At 44.2% G+C, this 9604-nt stretch overlaps 1 protein-coding gene across 2 annotated transcripts in view; it reads left to right on the top strand.

Annotated features, from left to right (window-relative positions):
* Positions 1–5771: 5771 nt before the first annotated feature.
* The window catches only part of GOLM1 (golgi membrane protein 1), a 118424-nt gene continuing 114591 nt past the window's right edge, over positions 5772–9604 (top strand). Inside the window, exon 1 of one of the 2 annotated variants that reach the window (XM_089662117.1) lies at positions 5772–6243. The gene's annotated coding sequence lies outside the window, so the exon portion shown is untranslated. The remainder of the gene's footprint in view (positions 6244–9604) is intronic. The other variant, XM_089662118.1, reaches the window with a different exon arrangement.

Below are 9604 nucleotides of genomic sequence, written 5' to 3'. Positions count from 1 at the left end.
AACAACAGATTTTCTATGCAGTGGTATGACGGTCATACAAAAAAAATCTATCGAGCGCATGAGCGGAAACAGAAGATTGCCCGGATGTTTATGTCCAAGGAATCTTTGTAAACACGAACGAAAAATCCAAATGTTAAAAGTAGATTGGTCTAATGAGATAATGAAACCAGAATTCTGTATATTATATTTTATGTATCACTATTTATGCATATATTTAATGTAATAACCTATATTATACTCATTGCTGTTAATTATTGTGTATATCGCTCGTTCTGGCCGGAAGGGCGTGGCTACAAGGTCACATGCACACTGTATCACATACACTTGTACAGAAGACGTCAACACTACTTATTGCCTGCCGAACAATTTTTTGAGATTGGTTAATGTGGGCCACGATTTCGACCAACGAACGAACGCCTCTCGGTCGTCGGATGACCGATCAGTCAATTTTCTAATCGTGTATTCCACCTTAACTGTATTGGGGCCCTTTTCCACTGACCATCAATGTAAGTGTGTCTTCCCTCCACAGACCATCAATCTAATGAGACATTTATTCCCTGACCACCAATGTAATACAGCACTGCACAGACTACTAGTGTAAGGGGGCATTGCACTAACCACCAATGTAAATAGGTACTTCGCTGACCATCAGTGTGAGGGCACTCTACAATATTCAGACTGTACTTCTTTTCTGGCCATTACCAGTATTTATTTCATTTTATTATTATTACTAAAAATAATGTAATTTTGTTGTATAAAGCAGCCCTGGGTGTTAAACATGCTAAATACTCCCCATCACTTATTCTTTTATTTATTCTCATATACAAAGCTTACTGTTCACGCTAATGAACCATAATCTATTAATGTAAAAATTATTAGTAGGGGTTCTTTGAGACCTGAATGTTATTTCAAGAGTTCCTATGTTAAAAGGGTTGAGAAAGCTGCTTAAGGTGCTTTATTCACATTTACGAACCATTTAAATATTAATCGCCACCCACCCGCCATATAGTCCAATGATGGGCGCAAGGTGGCTCTCTCATTCAGGGAGGATGTCATATGACGTCCTCCCAGTCATAGACCACGCATGTGCGGCTCCGGGAGCATGCAGTGCGGCGATTGGCGGTGCGCTGTGTCACTCGGGCACAGCGGATCACCGATCCATGGAAAGAGCCGAAGATGTCGGCTCGGTCATGTGATCAGCTGTGTCCAATCACAGCTGATCGCATGTAAACAGGGAAATGCCGGTTATCGGCATTTCTCTCCTCACGAGCTGTCACGCTGACAGCTCGAGAGGAGAGCAGAGCCGGTAATCAGCATATCTCGGAGGGGACATGTACACAGATCATCAGAGCACTGATGATCAGTGTGCCCTGATGATCTGTGTAGCCCCAGCAGTGCCACCTGTCAGTGTCCATCAGTGCCAGCTCTCTGTGCTCATCCATGCCACCTGCCAGTGCCCATCAGTGCCACATCAATGCCACATATCAGTGCCTACCAGTGCACATCAATGCCACATATCTGTGCCCATCTGAGCTGCCTTTCAGTGTCACCCATCAGTGCCAGTCAGTGCCACCTGTCAGTGCGCATCACTATCACTGCCACCTAACAGTGCCAGTCAGTGCCACCTATCAGTGCTATATATCAGTGCTGCCTTTTAGTGCCCATCATTGATGCCTGTCAATGTCCATCAGTGCCTCCTCATCAGTGCCACCTATCAGTGTCCATCAGTGCAGCCTCATTAGCGCACATCAGTGAAGGAGAAAAATCACTTATTTACAAAATATTATATCAAACTAAGAAAAAAGTTTTTTTTTTTAAAAATTTTCAGTGGTTTTTGGTTTAAGAAAAAATAAAAAACCCAGAGGTGCTTAAATACCACCAAAATAAAGCTCTATCTGTCACCAAAAAATGATAAAAATTTTATATGGGTACAGTGTTGCATGACCGCGCAATTGGCCTGGGCAGGAAGGGGGTATAAGTGCCCTGTAGGCTAGTGGTTAAGCTACTATGTTACATTTGACATTGAGTCAGTACATCTTTGTACTGTACTGGACTGCACACAGCTAAAAGAGGATATCTAATAGGTTTGCCTCAGCCACCGCTCCTGCCATGCCCGACGTGTTTCGTCCCACCCACCGAGACTTGATCACAGAGCTTCTGTGATCAAACCCTGCTGGGCAGGGCAAAATGCGTCAGTGGACATGGCCGAAGCGGTGGCTGAGGTCATCCTATACATCTGGCTCTCTGGGTTGGTACGAGCGGCGTCTGTCTCTTCTCAAGAACTGTGACCAGGCTATGAACATTCAAGTAGAACTTGTTTTAAAGTTTATTTTCTACTTGTAGAATATGTAAATGTTTAAATGTACATGGCCTGGTCATAGTTCTACTTTACAGATATTTCTTAATTTCTCTAGCAAACCTGTCTTTTATACTGAATATACTACTTTAATTTCCATTTTGTCAGTCTTGTATTTTGTAAGAGTAAAACATTCTCCCTTCCAAGCTTGTTTTTGGAGTATTTAAGCCATTATTCATGAATAAGGTGCCGATCTCCAACAATCGCATGTGGTGCGGGTCCATTGAAGCCTATTACACGCAAAATGCAATCTACTGTGGGGTAAAAAAAAAACAATCAACGACCCTTTCCAAAAAATGCACTGGCTCAAAACACTAAGATGTGAACCAGATCCATAGCAAACCATGTTAAAGGGGTAGTAAACTGCAGAAAAAGAAAAAAAAAAAGTCCCCTGCAAGGTAATGCCATAATGTGTTAGTATGCACTGCATACTAGCGCATTATGTAAAACTTACCTTAAAATGAAGCCCTCCAGCATTGCGCTGTCACCGCTGCAGAGGCTTCCATCTTCACCCAGTCTTCCTTCCGAGTTTGCGAGCTCCAGCCGTCCGACAGGCATACGCGCAGGAGTCCCAGGCCATGGCTCATAGCCCCGAAGGAACAGCACAGGTATGCCGTTCCTGCAGTGCACATGCTCCGGCTTTAAAAAAAGAGAGAATATCTCCTAAATGGTGCACGTTTAGGAGATATTCATTTTACCTACAGGTTTACTACCACTTTAAATGCACTGTTGTGCATTTTTGCAAAATGTACTAAAAAACCCGCACAGGTGTGAAGCAAGGCTTACAGCTCGAATTTTGGTTGTATCAACAGGAACTAGAAAAAATTTGAGCCTTGTATGACCAGCTTTTGCTTTAAAGGCTACTTTCACACTGATCCGTAGCAAAAATACTGTGTTTTTATCATGTTTGCAGTCCTTTTTTTTAACAGCTTCCTGACCACCCTATAGCAGATATGCTGCTACAGGGCTGCACGGGAGCGCAAAACCACCTATATATATGTGATTTTGCATTCCCGGGTAGGAGGCGCGCACGAAGCGTGTGCGCAACCTACTCACGCCACCATTCGCTGTCAATCACTGGGTCCCGGCCAGTGATTACTCGCCGGCGCCCGGTGAACTGTAAACAATACAGTTCTCCTCCCTGTCAACTCGTTCACACTGCTTTGGATGGCTGTGCATAGCACAGCCATCCAAAGCAGTGTGATTACAGTGAAGCACAAACACACAGACACAAGTAAAACAGCACACAGCTAGCTCTTTCATCGCCCCCACTTGTTGACCCCTTCCTGCCCAATGCCATTAGTACAGTGTCATTGCTTTTTGCAGCACTGATCACTGTATTAGTGTCCCTGGGGATGTCAGTGACACCAAGTCAGTTCCCCCCCAGTGTCAGAATGCCCAATGCAGTCCCGCTGTAAGTCAAAAATATTGGGGTTTTTTCCTCAAAATTGTCGGTATTTTTTATAGTGCAAAAAAAAAGAAAGAATCCGCCCATTCGATCAAATACCACCGAAAGAAACCTCAATGCATGTGAAAAAAAGGACGTAAATTTAATTTGGGTGCAGCGTTGCATGACTGTGCAATTGTCAGTTAAAGTAACGCAGTGCTGTAACATAAAAAATGGCCTGGTTTGGGGGGGTAAATCCTCAGGAGGACGAGTGGTTAAAAGACATTTGACTCAACAATGCAGCGCAGGTGCATTTTTGCTGTGTTCTTTATTCATTTTAACGGGAGATGCATTTTTGGGGCAGTTTTTTTAGAGAACCAAAAATGCAGTAAGCAGGGTTTTGAAAACCACAGCTGATCAGTGTGAAGAGTCCCATAGGAATACATGGTCACACATTTTTTTTTTATTTTTTTAACCACTTCCCGTCTAGCCCATGTACATAAACAACTGGAAGGAAGCAGTGCAGGAGTGGGTGGCCATTTATAAATGTCCTCCCGCATTCCCTGCCTGTGCGCGCTGTCAGGGAGCGCGTAGCACAGCGATCTGGTGCCCGAGGTGTCCGGAGGACACAGTGGAACACCGTTCACTGTACGGGAGCTCTGTGTGAGGTCCTGATCATGTGATCACTGACTGGCCAATCAGTGATCACATGAATAGTAGTAAGCAAGATGTCACTTCCTGACATCATTGCTTACTACTTGTGAAATTTGTGAATGATCACAGAGGTCACATTGTACAAGGCTATTCACAACAGCCTTGTACCATGTGACAAGCTGTGACCAATCACAGTATTTCTCAATGGCTGCAAGAATGCAGCCAGAGAGAAGGAGAAATGTTTGCTTTTACAGCCTTATGGGTGTAAAAGCAATCAGTGTAAAAAAAAAGAAAAAAAAAAACTTCATCACCCCCCACAAGTAGTAGTGTCACACTGTACTGCTAGGGTGACAGTATGTTAAAAAAATATATATAAAAGATAAAATAAAAATGTAAAACTATTTTTGAAAAATTATAATTTTTGGTTATAAACTAATTTGGGTTATTTATTTTTTTTTAACTAAAAAGATAGCTGAATACATTTTGGCCAAGATTTATGAAGAAAGATTATTTATTTACAAAAAAATTTATAAGAAAAACACTTTTTTTTCAAAATGTTTGGACGTTTTCATTTATACAGCAAAAAATGTAAAACTCCCAGTGGTGAATAAATACCACCAAAATAAAGTTTTATCTGTCTCCAAAAAAATTCATATTGGTACAGTGTTGCATGACCGCTCAATTGTCAAAGTGTGATAGCACTGAAAGCCGAAAATTGGCCTGGACAGGAAGGGGGTGAAAGTGTCCGGACTTGAAGTGGTTAATACAAAAGTAGTGAAAGCAGCCTATGGTTATGATCACATGAGCGTGTTTACTAGTCGGTCCCCAGCTGCCAGTCTGGTCTGAATAATGCATCCAGTCTTCAGGCAGACTGAAACCTGGACACAATTCAAAACCCAGACTGTCCGAGTGAATTACGGACAGGCGACAACCCCTTTACTGGTATCTTCAGCCCGAAATCACTATATAGCAGGGGCGGACTGACAGCTCATGGGGCCCCGGGCAATAGGGGATCATGGGGCCCCTGTGTCCTTGCTCAAACTCAAAAAAAGCCTATGAAAAAGGTACCGGGGCATCTCATGGGGCCCCCTACTGACCACGGGCCCTCAGGCAGTGCCCGAATTTCCAAATTGTCAGTCCGCCCCTGCTATATAGGTTTAAGTAAATGTTATAAAAGTGTGTCATGGTAAACATCAGGTGTTTCCCCCTTTAAAAAGATCACGTGATGACTCGAGAAGGAAGGTTATAAAATCATTGTTTACATAATGACAAGAATAAAAATAAACGAGGACTGGCGAATGCAGCCAAGTCATTCACAGCAGGCAGCTGCCACGTAGCCAGCGTCGAAATGGCAGGTTGCAGAACCAGAATAGGCTGCCCAGCCATTGTCTACACACCCTGATTTACATCAAGCCACGTGGTCAGCCCGCCAGACTTGACGGATCCTGTTGGACCCCAGCGAACAATCCGTTATCGGAAGGAAGCGTGATCAAAGATGAACCGATCAGCCTGAACCTTTAACAACATCTACAACGTCACATGTGACAGCTCAGCCTGCATGGCCCGCCCTTTCCCCTGTCTCCTGTTAGCACGCACGTGACTTCCTCTTCCTCTCCACCCTCCACTCTTGGGTCGCCGGTTAACTGTTGGTTGCCTGGCAACGCATTTAAAGTGAGAAGCTCCGTGGAAGGAATTGTTGAGTCCTGAAGGCAGAACTCGACACGGGAGGGGTGTGGACTGGAGGTGTACAGGACAGGTGACACACGTACACAGGCGCTTTGGGGACAGCTTCCAGTCGGAGCGGACACCGTGTAACAGAGCCTGGCTGCTGAGGGAGCCGGCCGGGGTGAGTCCTCCTATTGTGACAACACTGGTTCAGTGTGTGTGGTGATAATGTCACCTCTGTGCCTCACTCATAACAAGGGCAGTGCCATGGAGTGACAGGACTGCTGCGTTACTCAATGGAGTCCCTGGAACTTCTTTTCTGTTCTCTCCAATTCTGGACACCTTTCCAGACACTATATTTCTTTTTCTGGGTGTCCTAAGACCTGGCTAAGATAAGGCCCAGTTCACACCTGAGCAGTGCTGCTGCGTTGTATTTACTGTCTTTTTTTTTTTTTTTTTGCGCAGCGCCATTTAGGTGAATGGGCCTCCGTCTGCTCCGAAGTGTGCTAAAGAAGCTCATGTACCAAATGTTGTGCAGCTTTTGTGCATTTGTTTTTTTTCTCATGGAAAATGCACACCTGCTACCCACATTTGGGGTGCCATTAGGAAAACGCACCGCAAGTGCATTGGGTTTTTTTTGTTTTTTTTTAATTTGTTTAGCGTTTCAGAAATGCTTGTTTCTTCCTGTGTTTCTGCTCTGCTCAGGTGTGAACAGGGCCTCAGGGTGGTTGCAGGAAACTCCAGAAGAAAGTATTTTTACCACTTACCTACCTTCTACCAATCTTCAGCTTTCACCACTGTCGCACTTTGTATGACAATTCTGCAGTCATGCAACTCTGTACCCAAACTCTTTTTTTATCATGTTTCAGAGATAAATAGAGCTTTCTTTTGGCAGTGTTTTTAATCACTACTGGGGTTTTTATTTATTTTTGCTAAAAAAAAATACATTTTGAAAGGAAAAAAAATTCTTAGTCTCTGTTAAATAAAAAAAAAAAATACTTTATTTTTTTTTTTTTTGTGTGTAAATAAGTGATATTTCTCCTTCACCGATGTGCGCTGATAAGGCTGCACTGATAGTTGGCGTCACAGAGCAGGCAGTGAAAGCCAGCACTGATGGACACTATTGGCTACACTGATAGTGCCCTGATGATCAGTGTAGATGTCCCCAAGGGCGGACTGACCATTAAGAAACTCAGGCACTGCCCGAGGTCAGTAAGGGGCCACATGAGATGCCCCTGGTACCTTTTTTCATAGGCTTTTTTGAGTGTGGGTGAGGACACAGGCCCAGGGGCCCCATGAGTTGTCAGTCCATCCCTGGATGTCCCCTTGAGATATGCCGATTACCTGCTCCCTTCTCACGCGCTGTCAGCATGAAGAGAGGACTTCCAGTAACCAGCATTTCCTATTTGGACACAGCTGGTCACATGGTAAAAGGCGGCTCTTTACTTGGACACCTGATCAGCTGTGTCTGAAGGACACCGCAATCACAGACCACTCACAGTGTGCGCTCCTGGGGGGTGTGGTTCTGGGAGGATGTTCATGGACACCCTCCCAGAACTAGCCAACTGGATTTTAGCGTGGTGGGAACTGGCTCAAGTGATACAGCATTTGGCGATCGCTGTACACTGGAAATCTGCAGTAATCCCCCCTATCCTCTATATCAGCCTTTCTCAACCAGGGTGCCTTGAGGTTTCTTCAGAGGTGCCTTGTCAAAATGTCTAAAAATTGCCCAAAACTTGTATAAAAGCCAGCAGGTGGAACAAGCCTGCCTTTTTGTTACACAAAGTCACAGGTTTTCATTGCGTACCATTTACGGCCTTCTAGCCACCGGTGTCTTGACAACCAATACCCGTATCAGTTGATAAGGAGGATGTCAGCTGTCTACACAGCGTCCTAGTTTGACGCTCCACATCAGTGCTGGGGTCCATGATGGAGAAAAGGGGGGGAAGAGAAACCTTGGCATACTAGTCAGTACTAGTGTGCAAAAGTGTGTATGCTCTGGAAGAATAAATCGCCTAACTTTGGGTTACCTACATGTGTAGATGTTGCGTTATATGAAATTATTCAAATAGTTTTTCACATTTTAGAATGGGGTGCCATTTTAAGATTCAGGATAGTCCTGAGGCCCCCCTTAAAATTATGGACAGCCTTGAGGTACCTCATTCTAAAATAGGGTGCCTTAAGACTATCCATAACTTTAAAGGGTGCCTTGGGATTGTCCATAATTTTAAAGGGTACCTTGATTGAAAAAAGGTTGAGAAACACTGCTCTATATCCATGTTTCTAAAGTAATAGGTTGTGACCCAAAAGTGAGTCCTGACCAGGGGCGGACTGGGCCACAGGGCAAGTGCCCCCCAGGCCTCTCTAATGCACCAATAAAACATCTGGTGCCCTGACAGCATAGCTTAATAAAAACCGCCGGCCACGCTAATATAAATGTTTAGACATCCAGGACTGCAACTACGGCTGGCTTTAATATTTGTATTATTGTGGCCAGCCAGTCCCATTAAGGCGGTGCACTTACAAAGCGGGCCCTTGCCCTCATTCCTCCGTAGCGGTGCTGGGAGTGACCTATAACTACACTTCCTGCCAGCCAGCTGCGCAGGAGGGACGAAAAGCACCACTGAACGCCAGGGAATGACTTCGCTAGGTACAGTGCCTTGAAAGAGTATTCGTGCTCCTTGACATTTTCCACATTTTGTCATGTTACAATTAAAAACGTAAATGTATTTTATTGGGATTTTATGTCATAGATCAACACATTGTGGCACGTGATTGTGAAGTGGAAGGAAAATGATACATGATTTTAAAAATTTTTTACAAATCTCTGAAAAGTGTGGCATTCATTTGTATTCAGCCCCCCTGAGTCCAATAATTTGTAGAACCACCTTTCACTGCAATTACAGCTGCAAGTCTTTTTGGGGATGTCTCTACCAGCTTTGCATATCTATAGAGGGACATTTTTGCCCATTCTTCTTTCCAAAATCGCTCAAGCTCTGTTAGATTGGATGGAGAGCGTCTGTGAACAGCAATTTTCAAATCATGCCACAGATTCTCGATTGTATTTAGGTCTGGACTTTGACTGGGCCATTCTAACACATGAATATGCTTTGATCCAAACCATTCCATTGTAGCGCTGGCTGTATGTTTAGGGTGGTTGTCCTGCTGGAAGGTGAACCTCCGCCCCATTCTCAAGTCTTTTGCAGACTCTAACAGGTTTTCTTCTAAGATTGCTCTGTATTTAGTTCCATCCATCTTCCCGTCAATTCTGATCAGCTTCTCTGTCCCTGATGAAGAAAAGCATCCCCACAACATGATGCTGCCACCACCATGTTTCACAGTGGGGATGGTGTGTTCAGGGTGATGTGCAGTGTTAGTTTTCCAACACATAGTGTTTTCCTTTTAGGCCAAAAAATTTAATTTTAGTCACATCTGACCAGAGCCGCTTCTTCCACATGTTTGCTGTGTCCCCCACATGGCTTCTTGCAAGCTGAAGCTGCTCCAGAGTTATCATGGGCCTCTTTGCTGCTTCTCTATTTACT

This window comes from Staurois parvus, unplaced genomic scaffold (genome assembly GCF_062004578.1).
Source record: "Staurois parvus isolate SC_StPar_1 unplaced genomic scaffold, SC_StPar_1.0 ptg001432l, whole genome shotgun sequence".
Lineage (NCBI taxonomy): Eukaryota > Metazoa > Chordata > Amphibia > Anura > Ranidae > Staurois > Staurois parvus.
The sequence above is the reverse complement of the archived record's forward strand: the minus strand, read 5'-3'. Positions and strand labels throughout refer to the sequence as shown.